General features: G+C 39.9%; 1 pseudogene; it reads left to right on the top strand.

The window, feature by feature from the left end:
- Positions 1-1,750: 1,750 nt before the first annotated feature.
- On the top strand, positions 1,751-12,960 carry LOC100347366 (vomeronasal type-2 receptor 116-like; annotated as a pseudogene).
- The last annotated feature ends 1,208 nt before the right edge of the window (positions 12,961-14,168 follow it).

Here is a 14,168-nt window from a genome sequence, read left to right on the forward strand (position 1 = left end):
GCTTCATTTCAGCCCAGCCCATGTGGGACTGAACATTTCTGATCACCTGAAAGGTATTCAATTTATGTCAGGTTTGAGAGTTATAGATAAACAGGAATAGCATCTGTGAAGTGGTGTGGGATTGATCTCAGTCACTGAGAAGATCATTAAGCAATGGCCTGGCCATATCAAATACTGCTCAGATCATCATCAGCAAACATGGTTATTCTTTTCTTTGACAACAAATCTCTAATAGATATGAGCTTTCAAACATAAGAACACTTAATGACATTGAAAATCTGGGTCCCCATCTCCCAGTAGGATTTTACAACCAGTGAGACACATTTCCCGCTCCACTCATTCACTGGTTTTGAAAACTTGATAGCTAACCCTTCCAGATACCCTGCATATGCTTACCTCACTAGATTCTGACTGATGTCTTTTCAATGCTCAGTTTTTGGGGGCATCCTGCAGTATCTTGCATTACTGTCCACTGAATGCCTCCTTGGAATGGATGCTTCAGCATGATTTTGACATGACCATGAGTGATGGGGTCTACAGAATAGACAATGCTGTGTATGTTTCTGCCCACACCATACCTGAGATGCTTCTATAAGAGTTAGACCTGCAGCCAATGAGCACTGGGGCAAAGGTGGCATTTTCAGCCTGGCAGGTTTCCATTTCATGAGAGGTATCCTTGAACTTTAAAAAATTTTTGCTTTTTTACTTTTTTTTTTCTGTTATTTATCTTTTTTGTTTAAGGCATACAAATTTCTTGCAAAAACTATTATTGTGGCTGACGCTGTGGCATAACTGGTAAAGCCACTGCCTCTAGTGCCAGCCTCCCATATGCACCAGTTCCAGTACTGGCTGCTCCATTTCTGATCCAGCTCTACCATGATCTTAGAAAGCAGTGGAACCTGGCTGAAGTGCTTGGTCCCCTGTACCTGGCTGGGAAATCCAGAAGAAGCTCTGGCTCCCTGCTTTGAATTGGCTCAGCTCCAGCCATTGTGGCCATTTGGAGAGTGACCTGGGGGATGGAAAACTCTCTCTCTCTCTCTCTCTCTCTCTCTCTCTCTCCCTCTCTCACTTTCTCTCTCTTTTTCTCTCTGTCTCACTCACATTCACCCTCTCCCTCTGCCTTTCAAATGAAATCCTTGAAAACAAAAACTGTTATAGCCAATGGAACAGATGTGAGGTGGTCACTCTAAGTTTACTGATGATTAGCACCTTTGATAAGGCCTTTTGCTCATTTATCTCTGCAGAATGTCTGTTCAATTGCTATACCCATTGTTGATGATATTATTATTGTTCCTTCTGCTTTTTAAAATATAAGTTGTAAACATGTTTCTGAAAGAATGTGTGGCTCTATTCTCCCAATTTCTATCAGGTGTTTGACTCTTGATAGCTCTCCCTCCAGTTATGCAAACATGGCCCAGGCCACTGAGTGCAGTCTGATCTCCCCACCTTCCCCAAGCTGTTGCTTTCTCTGGCTCTGGGCTCCTGGGATTATGTGTGTCCTTGATTGTACTGCACATCTGCACCTTCCACACTGATCCACAACATTCTTCTTCCTTCCATAGAATTCCAACTGCACTTTTCTCTCTAACTCTCCCCTGAGAATGTATTTCTTCCACTTTTACTTTTTCTACTCCTAAACTAGAAGAGTATGCCCTTCCCTCTCAGCCATCTTGGACTCCCCCAGTAATCAACAGTGTTAATCCTAGGTAAGATGAATAATGGTGCAGGGTCTTAGTCCACCCAAACAAGGATGAACTGGGAACAAGGAAAGGTAAGTGCACCACTTGCCCATTTCCCAGCCTTATGATCCCAGAGACAATCAGATGCAGCGGGGAGCAAAGTCAAGCAAGAACTCGTTTATTGTGCACATAACAAACCCTTTTAAAGCACAGAACTGCAGAGTCATTGGGGCAGGGCATAAGAACTAACCAATCACTTAAAGGTCATTTTATGGGGTGATTTTTACAGGACTAGCCATATGTCTGTACGCTCATCATCAGTTGTTGTCACTTCTCCTGATGTTGTGTGGCCAATTAGCTTTGGTGGTAAACAACTTTGGGTTCCACCCACCTTACTTCCTTTGGGTGTCATCTTTGAATTGAACCACTTATCTAATTTCCCTACAAAATGGTAGAAACAGATTCTTGGTAGATTACCATATGTGGCAAAATTAGCAAGGTACTATGTATTGTTATATTCAGAGGAGTTGCATCAGATGAAGTATGGCTGGAAAATGCATGATGTGAGGATTCTTGGGTGGGGCATAATGCAGAACAGTTAACAAAAATGCACCATTGTAGGCTTTGCATAGCAGCATAACTAATTTGGAGCTACTGAGAATTGACACAGTGAGTGCTATGTGCTAGAGCACTTCTGTGTTGTGGATTTGCTTTATTTCTTTTTCTGCTTGCTATGACATTATTCTTGCAGTGGGCTTATAGTGATTTCTACTTTTGATTTGAAGTGTGTTGAGCCTGAGAAGATAGTTCAGGATAAAGTTCATTGGAGACAGTGTTCCTGATGCAGACTGAGTGTAAGTTCATGTGGGTGTTCCCTATACACACAGAGAACTCTGTACTTACCAACTCAAATGTCCACTTGCTTTCATTTTTGGAAATTGTTGTATAGTGAGCTAAATGTTATTAGACTTCAAAAGAAATTACAAAAAGTCTCAAATAGAAAAATATTATTAACTTTTAAGGTAGTGTTGCTAAAGTTAAAGTTAGACAGAAATGCATAATCTCAGATTTTTATACTTTTATGCAATTAGCGTATATATTTCCGTGTAAGACTGAAATTCTGCATTTGAGGCATTCATCCCAAGCTATAAAAATATCAAATTCAGCATTAAGAATGCAGAAGATAGGCCTGTGCTGTGAGTCACTAGGCTAAGCCTCCACCTGAGGCCCTGGCACTCCGGGCTCTAGTCCCGGTTGGGGCACCGGTTCTGTCAGGGTTGCTCCTCTTCCAGTCCAACTCTCTGCTGTGGCCTGGGAAGGCAGTGGAGGATGGCCCACGTGCTTGGGTGCCTGCACCCACATGGGAGACCAGGAGGAAACACCTGGCTCCTAGCTTCGGATCCACACAGCACACTGACCATAACGGCCATTTGTGGAGTGAACCAATGGAAGGAAGTCCTTTCTCTCTGTCACTTTCTTTCACTGTCTTACTCTGCCATTCAAAAAAAAAAAAAAAACAAATGCAGAAGATAAAAAGTGATGAATATGAGGGAAATAGTTAAGCAAAATAATAATGAATATATATTGATGAAATTCGTGCATGTTTGGTTCATAACACACATTGTCCATGAATATTCTGAAGTCTACATTCTGGCTGGTATTTTCAGATTTATAGCAAAAAGTGAGAAGTACTCAAAAAGTCCTGAGTTCTCATGAGTGCATCAACCAAGGTTGTAAGTGCAAAAACAGATCAGCATGGGATTACCGTGGTTAACAGCACCGTGGAAGGGTTTCATGCTTTACAAATAAAGATGAAGTGATTTGACATCCTGAATGGGAACTTGTGCATTCAGGGTGATTACTGGTCCCACAGTGATTGAAAATCACATGTCCTAGTGGGTATCTCTATAAACAGGATTGGTTTGGAGTCTGCGTGGCATCAAGAAAATGCGTGGTTGCCTGTTGCTATTTAGGTCTTTGAATTCTTTGACACTAGAGATTTCTGGTCTGAAACCCAACTGAGAACCTCACTTGATGCCTCCCTTCATGCCCTCTGATGCAGTCCCAGTACATAATTGCCAAAAGTTCATGGAGTGGTTTATTGACAAAGCCCTCAAACCAAATATAACTAACAGGTGTTATGCCCTCGAGTCTTTGTATCCATGGACTTGGAGGAACTCCTGGCACCTGGGTGAAGAGGATGATTCACAAACATGTTTTTCTTCTTGTGTTTTTCACCAGGACAGAAGGCCTGAGCTTCAGAGCCTCAGGGCAGGAAGGGTTTCAGGTTCCCCCATGGACGAGTGGACAGCTGGTGGAAAGAGGTCAGATGGAGCAGTATTAATGTGGACTGATTCAAGCAATCACACACACCCAGACACACACACACACATATGCATGCTATATATATGCACCTGCATAACCCTGCATGTTCCACTGCAATTGTGTCCTAGGGCTTTTCACAGACTTTAAAGATGTTTCCTTTGATTTTTCTGTTGTTCTTTCTGCAGCTGTATTGCCTTATGACATGTCGTGATGATTGCTACTGCTTTTACCACATGAAACAGAGTTTTTACAAGGATGGAGATGTTGAGATTGCTGCCTTTTTCCCCATTTACAGATACTTCATTGATAGAATCATGAATAATTCAAAAAATAATATAACATTCAGAGGGTAAGTTCTCTTTGTCATAATCATTTCCCTTGATTTGCATAACAGCTCCTTGTTATTTGGTCTGCTAATGATTGATAAATGCATTCTGTGTTCCTGCCCTGTCCATCCTCTGCCCCTCCTAAAAATTGCTGATAGTTAGTGTGGGGTCAAGAGAAAGACATTTCTTCTTGCCTGGCATCTTTAATGGTTCAGGAAATGTTACCTCATAGGAGGAGGGAGAGTCTGGTTGCTATCTTTTTGTCATTCCCTATCCATGTTCATCAGCTAGGGGCCTATTGTGCCTCAGTAGCAGATTGTTAGAGAACCCATGCATTGAAATGAACAAATCTGAGTTAGATGAGCTCTTCAACATGTGCTCACAATGTTTTCTAATATGTGCTAGATTTGGGGTCATAAGAACACCTCATCTCTTCTACAGTCATAAAGGAGAAAAGGAATTCAAGAAAGTAAGTTTTTTATTAGATAAAAGAAATCTCAGGGCAACACCTTTGCACAAATAAAATAATAATTAAATTTTAACGATGAATATACCCATAAAAATTTTAATGGTTGTAATCGGCAACATTGACGATGTGTCCATGATTCTATCATTTTCTCAGGAAAATGCCTTTCAGATGGGGTTTTATCTGCTTCTGCTCCTCTTTCAGATACTTTCTTTTTGTAGCTAAATATAAATATGTCATTATACATATACATATATATATATATTCAAATTTCATTCCAACACAATATACTGTCTTTTAGGACAGCGTGATACAACTAATTAAGTATTTTAGGCATTTGTCCAAAGATCTCTCCTGAAAATATCTAATGGATACTAGCTTGTTATAATGATATTATTCACTTCACATTGATATTTATAAATTCACCTAATATTATATGTGCACATGGTATCTCATTTATAAATATTTATCCATTATTAGCAGCAGTATTCTCCATGTTTTTGCATACAGCACACCATTTAAATGTTCTCTGAAATGATAGAGACCAGGAGGTAGTGAATTTCCAGTAGCAGGAAAAGATGCTATGAATAGAGCCCAGGTTCCTCCAAGATGTATGCCATGCAAATGGGAGATCAAAATTAAATCTTAGCAAACCCAGTAGAAAGTACCTGTATTGGTGATACTTGGGAAAAAAAGCAATACTGAACTATCAATAGACACTATACCCTGCAATGTTAGATTCATAAACTTTAGAACATAAAATAACTACTTATAAACTGTTCTTAGAGACAAGAAACAGAGCACTAAACAGACCAAAAGGGAAACTCTCAAAAGCCCAGTGTGTCAAAGAGTGTTCTAGATATTTTGGTGCTGGCAGGAGCTGGTGAACAAAATGAGAGGATGGGGAATTGATGGAAGTGTAGAAGAATGAGGAGAGGAGCAGAGATATATGAAATACAAAACTGAACATTATTTGATTCATTTAGCAAGGTCTTTCATTTTTCCTCATTCTACCTACAAAGTACGAATGAAATATTTGATAACACATATTTATAGGAACTGTATATATCAAACAATATATATATAAAGCAACTGTATACATGATTATAGAACACCTGTATATAAATAGAGAGAATATGTGTATAATATACATACATACATATTACGTTTCACCATGAACCAAGAAATAAAACTGTCACTTCCTCTGGAGCACAGAATGACCCTTAGCAAGCATTGTACGTGACCTAGTCTATTCATCAAGACTCAACACAAAGGACATCTGAAATAAATACAAAGGGCTCCACATTTACATTTTTTGTGACATGTCAGATCCCAGAAAGGAGAAATGCATCATGCTCATTGAATGGAAGGCTATTTATGTTGAATTCTGTAGGAAAAACTGAGTGAAGAAGGTCTGTTTGAAGTAAACGCTGATACCACTGGTCATGATTTACTTTAACATATGCTTAGTGTTCTAAATAAATCCATAACTGTCTTAGTTGTAAAGTGTCACAGGTCTCACAGCCCAGTGTTTCAAGTCCACCTACTGAGTGTTTCAGGCTTCTCTAAAGTGCCCCTACTTTTTCACTGCTTTCCATCTTTCAAGCTCTGAATCTGATTTCATTTTCCTGGCTTGAGATGGTGGTTGATGGCTAAATTTGATGGGGAAGTGATTTTTCAGGATTAATTCCAGATTTCCATCTGCGATTCAGTGCTCTGACAGCATCCCTATTGCTGATCACATAGCCTTCAGTTGAGTTACTCTCTTTGCCCATTACAACCTGCAGCCTTACGGTCATATGACTCCTGTTTTAAGAAGTGTTTAATGATGTGATAAGATGAAGAATCATTGCAGTTTGTGATTATAGGAAACATTTATAGTAGCAATACTAAAGATGATGTGCTTTTCCTTATCATGCTTTCTTTGACAACTGCAATGTTCTTCATAGGTGTCAATGAACTTTAGAGAAATCATTCCAGAGCCTATTTATTATTTAGGTTAGACATCAAATAAAAAACGTAAAAGAGGTAGGTGTTGCCAGAGATGATTTAAATCCAAATGCATGGTCAGCCATGTGAAAACATGCCCAAGATTATGGTGTAAAAGCAGATCTTATATTTCAGAATAATTTAATCTGGGAGACCAATATCTAGGGAGTAGCAGTTTGGTTCTGGGGTGGACATGTGTCCTGCAAATATGGCAGTCTTCATACTCTCTCCTTAGCAAATGTACAGAGAAGGATTAGAACATATGAATTTTTGGCCATGGCCATCCATTACAGTAATTACAGTAGAATTGATGATAATCTGGATTGGAGGCTTTTCCCTTAAAGATCCTTGTGCATTTCATACAGGTTTCAGTCTAAAAACTACCAGTATGTTCTGGCCTTGGTTTTCACTACTGAGGAGATCAACAAGAATCCACATCTTTTACCCAATATGACATTGGGATTTGATCTCTATAATGTCATGCACAGTGACATGAGGGTGATGGAGAATCCCTTCATCTGGCTTGCGGGACTGGAAAAGGACATTCCTAATTACACGTGTAGGAAACAGAGCAAGTCTGTAGCTGTAATATCAGGAACAAGCATTGCTATCCAAATGGGGACACCGCTGGAACTCTACAAAATTCCACAGGTGCGTGTGCAAGGGAAAGAGAAGGAAAAAGAACATCAATTTAGGTCCCTTATTCGACCCAAAAATTTAAGCAACAGTGACCTTATATATTTGCCACAGGGGATGATCTAAAGAGAAGGCATGCAAAGGATTGGTGGATTAGTGACATTTATTCTGAAGCAGAGGTGTGGATGAGTTAAAATGAGAAGTGGTTATGTCAATTTGTGAAGCTAATGACTCATGAACTAGGAAGATCTCATGTAGTGGGAGATAAGAAAAATGAAATATTCTAAAATCTTCTGACACTTCCATCATTTCCTTAATTTCTTCAGGAATAAGATTGTACACTATAGCAATAACCTTACACAGATTTCTTGCATTTTCCCTTAGCTGACTCTTGGGTCTTTTGAACCTCCTCTGAGTGACAGTGGTCAGTTTTCTTCCCTCTATCATATGGCCCCCAAAGACACTTCCCTGGCCCATGGCATGGTCTCCCTGATGCTTCATTTCAGCTGGACCTGGGTGGGTTTGGCCATATCAGACCTCCCAAAAGGTATTCAGTTTATGTCCAATTTGAAAGTTGAGATGCAGAAGAATGGCATCTGTGTAGACTTTGTGGAACTGATCCCAGCCACTGAGAAGTCACATTCTTCAGTACACTGGCCGTATCACAATCAGATCATAAAATCATCAGGAAATGTGGTGATTCTTTTCTGTGACACTGATTCCCTCATAGGCATCAGCTTTCCAACATGGGAACGTGTAATGACATGGAAAGTCTGGGTCACCACCTCACAATGGGATTTTGCCAGCGATGAGCATCATATCCTGCTCCACTCATTCCATGGGACTCTCATTTTTTCACACCACCATAGTGAGATTTTTGGTTTCAAAAACTTTCTTCGGACAGCTAACCCTTCCAAATACCCAGAAGACTTTTACCTGTCTACATTCTGGTCATTGGATTTTGATTGCTCAGTTTCTGGGGTATCCTGCAACACCTTGCAGAAGTGTCCACTGAATGCCTCCTTGGAATCATTGCCTCCAAATCATTTTGATATGACCATGAGTGATGGGAGTTACAACATATACAATGCTGTGTATGCTGTGGCCCACAGCGTACATGAGATGCTTCTACAAGAGTTGGAAATGCAGCCAGGAAACAATGGGTCAAAGGTGGCATTTTCTTCCTGGCAGGTAATTTGGTTTCTATTGCATGACATGTACTCCTGGAGTGATCCACTTAAGAACTTCTGTAGGTGTTCAAACCAAGTAGCTTGTGATCCTTTCTCCAAAACACCAGAAATCATGCAGTTGTTTCAGTTTCTAAGATATAAATCTTCCCCCTTCATTTAGTTTGCCATCAGCAACAAGGTTCCATTGACTACTGGGATGTAATTGTGAATAAGGATCAGTATGTGTGTTAAAAAGAATGCAAGAGTCTCTCCATTTAATGTTTATATGGGAAATATGTAGATGTTGTCTCTGTTTTCAAACTCAGCAGTAGGAGAATTCCTCTTTCAGTGTCAGATAGTGCTCAGTAGTTTCTGGATCCTGGAGATCATGATCTCATGTAATTTTCACACATTTGTATGTGGGTAACTTCATTTTGCTGTTTGTTGCCATACGTACATGGAGAAAATAATAGAGTGTGTGTAGCTTTTGTTTGAATCTCACACCTAGTGATTTTTGGTTGTCCTTGTTTTTTAATGAAAATGACTGAAATCCAAGTTACTGTGATATAGTTCTCTATCAGATTTCCTTTGTTTGGCTTCATTGGGTTGCTACAATAATGCTCCTATGTGTAGTTGTGATTACAAAGATGCTTTCTCTAACTTGAGTTTGTTGTACAAATTCTTAGGCAGTCTCATGAGAGGATGACACATTTCTTTTAGCTGCACCTGTTTCTCAAGCACCTCCAATTTGCCAATCCTGCTGGTGACATAGTGAATTTGAATCAAAAGAGAAAATTGGATGCTGAGTATGATATTCTCAACTTCTGGAACTTTCCAAAAGGTATTGGATGTAAGGTGAAAATAGGACAGTTTTCTCCACATGAGCAACTGTTGTCTCTCTCTGAGGATGTAATAGAGTGGGCCACAGGAATTACAGAGGTAAGTTGTTCCTAACTTAAAGTTCACACTACACATTGTTACCCACAATTGGTTTGGCGTTTTGTGTTACATGGTTTCATAAAAAGACCTTTACAGACATTAATCCACTCCCCTTCCCAACTATGTATGTTTCTTTTGTTCATGGTGTCTGAGGAAGGATAATAAACACATTTGTTCATCCACTTGTTTGAGTCTATTTCATGGCACAGAGTCAATATGGCATGCAATCAGTGTATTAGAAACAGGTACTTACAATTTAAGTGCATAAACTATCCAGGACTAAATACCCTACTTTGAGCTTAGGTAACAGTCCCAACTGTGACCCATATTCATGTGATTTTTCTCAGATGCCATGCTCGGTCTGCAGTGAGAGTTGTAGCCCTGGATTCAGGAAAACCCATTTGGAGGGAAAGCCTACCTGTTGTTTTGATTGCACACCTTGTTCAGAGAATGAGATTTCCAACCAAACAGGTAAGTCAGTGCCTGTTTCATGGTGAAGTTAACACCTGTCTCATAAATCTTCATCTTTGACAAAATAACAAAAAGAAGTGGCATGTGACTAATGAGAAAATTCTTCCTACCTTTAGGTAGTAATTAATCCTTTTCATCCATAATAGTTTCCAGAAGTATATAGTTCTCTTTCTCTGTCATGTCTTTTTATGAATTGGAACTTAATGTAAAGTAGCCTTCATAAAAGGGTTCTGGAAGGATTCCCTCCTTTTTGATTGTTTTGAATAGTTTGAAAAGAATTGGGATTTGTTCTTCTTTAAATGCCTGGTAGAATTCATCAGTGAAGCCACCGGGACATGGGATTTTCTTTTTTGGGAGTGTCTTTATTACTGATTCCATCTCCGTCTTGGTTATTTGTCTGTTTAGGTGTTCTATTTCCTCATGATTCAATTTAGGTAGGTTTTATGCATCCAGGAATCTATCCATTTCTTCTAGGATTCCTGATTTGTGAGCATACAGTTCTTTGTAGTAATTCTTGATGACTTTTTTTCTCAGTGGTGTCTCTCGTTACATTGCCTTTTTCATCTCTGACTTGCTGATTTGGTTCTTGTCAGTGTTTTTTAAAGAGGCTCCATTATGCTTAAATTGGTGCACACAATATAATTCAGTTTATTAGTCCATGAAATACTAGTGATAGTAATTAGCATTACTGCATAAAAATAAATCAACAGAGATCTGTGATTTGTAAACAAGGAGCTAAAATAACCCATGGAATGCAAAAAAGAACACTTTTAAACCCTGAAGGTTATTTTCAGATTGCTTAAGAATTATGAAAATTTTGAGTGAAGGTTGGAAACAAAGTTGAGGTAAGAATGTTTACTACAACTTGTGCTAGAAATTACCCAGGAGGCACTGCTCTGTGCATATTATTTTCTTAAAAGATTTCTTAGTTTATTTGAAAGCCAGGGTTAAAGAGAAGCAGAGAAAGAGAGAGTGGGATCTCCATATGCTGGTTCACTCCCCAGATGGCCACAATGCCTGGAGCTCTGAAATCCAAAGCCAGGAGCCAAGAGCTCTTTCAGGTCTCCCATGCAGGTGCAAGGGCCCAAGTGCTTGGGTCGTTTTCCACTGTTTTCCCAGGCCATAGCTGAGAGCTAGATTGGAAGAGGAGCAGCAGGTACTAGAATTGGCACCCATTGTTTATGCTGAGGCCACAGAGAGTGGATTAACCTACTGTGCCACAACTCTGGCCATTGCTCCATTTCTGATCTACCTCTCTGCTGATGGCCTGGAAAACCAGTGGAGGAGAAGCCAAGAGCTTGAGCCCCTGTACCCAACTGGGAGATCAGGAAGAAGCCGCTGGCTCCTGGCCATAGATCAGCTCATCTCTGGCTGTTGTGGCCATGTAGGCTGTGAACCAGCAGATGGAAGAGTTCCCACTTTCTCCATGTCATTCTTCCTCAATCTGTAACATGGCAATCCAAACAAATTAAATCAATCAAACAATAAATATATCTTTCATTACAAATTTTGTGAACTGTGGGTTGTTATTAGGCCATGAATATAGGAAATGAATTGCATCATTAAAGTAATGGTTGAGGGAGGGTGCATGCTCTTGTTCAAAGTGAGAATGCAGCAGGAATGTGCCATGAAGAAAGGCAGATTAGCCCTCAAGACACATGGATTCCTCTGGATCATCACTTCCCAATCTAAAGAAACCATGGACAATGAATTCATGATGTTACAAATGACACAGATTAAGGTATTGCTTAAAGCATCATGAATATGTTCAGAGCACAAACCTTAAGGCTTCGTTAGGAGAAAAAGGCAATGTACCCAACAGTATGTAAGATAAAATAGGGAGATGAAGTAATAGCAGTCTGGCTAATATGGGAAAGATGGGCATAATTAATTGCAAGTGATTTATGTTTCCTCTCTTCAAAAACAATAAGGAGATATTGCTTAAATCTACTCAGCTATTTAGAAGGTCCTTGTGAATCAGAAATAACTGAACTTGGGATGATGTTATTGCACATTTCTCACCAGATACAGACCAGTGTGTGAAGTGTCCAGATCATCAGTATGCCAACAAAGAGTGAGACCAGTGCTTCCACAAAAAGGTGACTTTTCTGTCTTTTGAAGAGCCCCTGGGGATGACCCTGGTCTGCACAGCTCTGTGCTTCTCTGTCCTCACCACTGTGGTTCTTGGGGTCTTTGTGAAGCACCAAGACACTCCCATAGTCAAGGCCAACAATCATAGTCTCAGCTACATCCTGCTCTTCACCCTCATCTTCTGCTTCCTCTGCTCCTTACTGTTTATTGGACATCCCAACTCAACCACCTGTGTCCTCCAGCAGACCACATTTGGAATGGTGTTCACTGTGGCTGTTTCCACTGTCCTGGCCAAAACTATCACTGTGCTTCTGGCCTTCAAGGTCACTGCCCCAGGAAGAAGGATGAGACACTGGCTGATATCAGGGGTACCTAACTCCATTATTCCCATCTGCTCCCTCATCCAACTGGCTCTCTGTGCCATCTGGCTTGGGACTTCTCCTCCCTTTATTGACACAGATGCACACTCTGAGCATGGCCACATCATCCTGGTGTGCAACAAGGGCTCAGTCACTGCCTTCTACTGTGTCCTGGGATACCTGGGTTCCTTGGCCTTGGCCAGCTTTACTGTGGCTTTCCTAGCCAGGAATCTGCCTGAGAAGTTCAATGAAGCCAAGTTCCTGACATTCAGCATGCTGGTGTTCTGCAGTGTCTGGGTGACCTTCCTGCCTGTCTACCACAGCACCAAGGGGAAGGTCATGGTGGCTGTGGAGGTCTTCTCCATCTTGTGCTCCAGTGCAGGGCTCCTGGGCTGCATCTTTGTCCCCAAGTGCTACATTATTCTCTTCAGACCTGAGAAGAATGCTTTGAAAGGATTAATGGATAGAATAGTTCCCAAGGGAACAGATATTCTGAAAAGTAGCTCTTAAGGCTTTTTTAGTTTTCAATGGTTAGAAACTAAAATTTATAAAACTGATCTTGCAATCTGTTGTTAAAAAATAAGTTTCAGAATATACCCCCTTATGAACAATTCATATTTTCCTTAAAATGTTTTTGTTGAGGGACCAATTCACAGAAAAGAAAGGGAGAGTTTTAACAACCTTCCATCTGGTGATAGACTGTAAAGATCCCTCAGTGGCCCAACACTGGTTCATGCCAAAGCAAGATTAATTCAGGTGTGCATGTGAGTGTCAGGGATGACATTTTCCACTGCTTTTTCTGGATTATTAACAGGGAGCTGAACTGCAAGTGGAGCAGCCAGGATATGAACAGGTACCCGCATGGGATGTTGGGATTACGGGTTGTAGTTATATCCACTACACCCCTCACTGCTCCCAGTCCTCCTCTCTTCTTCAAAATAATACTGTGTACAAATTTCTTAGGCTGGGTTTTATGATCACAAACACAATCCCATCTCAGATAAAGGCTCTCCTTGAAACTTTTCATTTCTGTTTTTTCATTGTCAGCTGGTTGGCATTGTAATATTCATATTTAATAAAATGAGTTACATGTTCGTTTGCTGTTTTTGTTTATTACAGTCTACATTAAAGTCAGCTTTATAAGAGAGTTTGAATATTTTCAGTGCAACCATTATACATGTGAAATCATTTTAATCTGTATAATGAATTGTCCAGAAACTCCTTAATTATATATCCTTTCATATAGACTTGAAAGGATATGATCATCACACACCAGGTTTTCATATGTGGATGTGTTTCTTCAAGCTTCTTTTCCATCTGTTTATTCCTGTTTATTATTTATTTTGGCTTTAGATATACTTTTGCCAATACCAAACATGAAAAAGCATTTTTTACATACCAAGCAGAAAATAATTCAACAAAGTAACAGCTTTAAACTGAAGTAATGTAGTTTGGACATTTCGCTCTGTTGTGTGACCATCCTCTATGTCATATTTTAAAATATTTTAATCACTACAAATCAAATTTCTTATCAGCTAATGGTTTTACTCTCAGTCCCTTCCCTTGCCATTCACACAACCACCAATCTGTATCTGTTTCCATGGATTTTATGGTCCTGATTGTTTTCTACAAAATAATGATCAGACTCCTTGGATTTAGGTGACCTTTAGTTTTGCATGGTGTATTCAATGGCCATCTACATTATTGCAGATATCTAC

The sequence above is a fragment of the Oryctolagus cuniculus genome, chromosome 16 (assembly GCF_051225735.1).
Source record: "Oryctolagus cuniculus isolate XC-2025 breed Fujian yellow rabbit chromosome 16, ASM5122573v1, whole genome shotgun sequence".
NCBI classification, from domain to species: Eukaryota; Metazoa; Chordata; class Mammalia; order Lagomorpha; family Leporidae; genus Oryctolagus; species Oryctolagus cuniculus.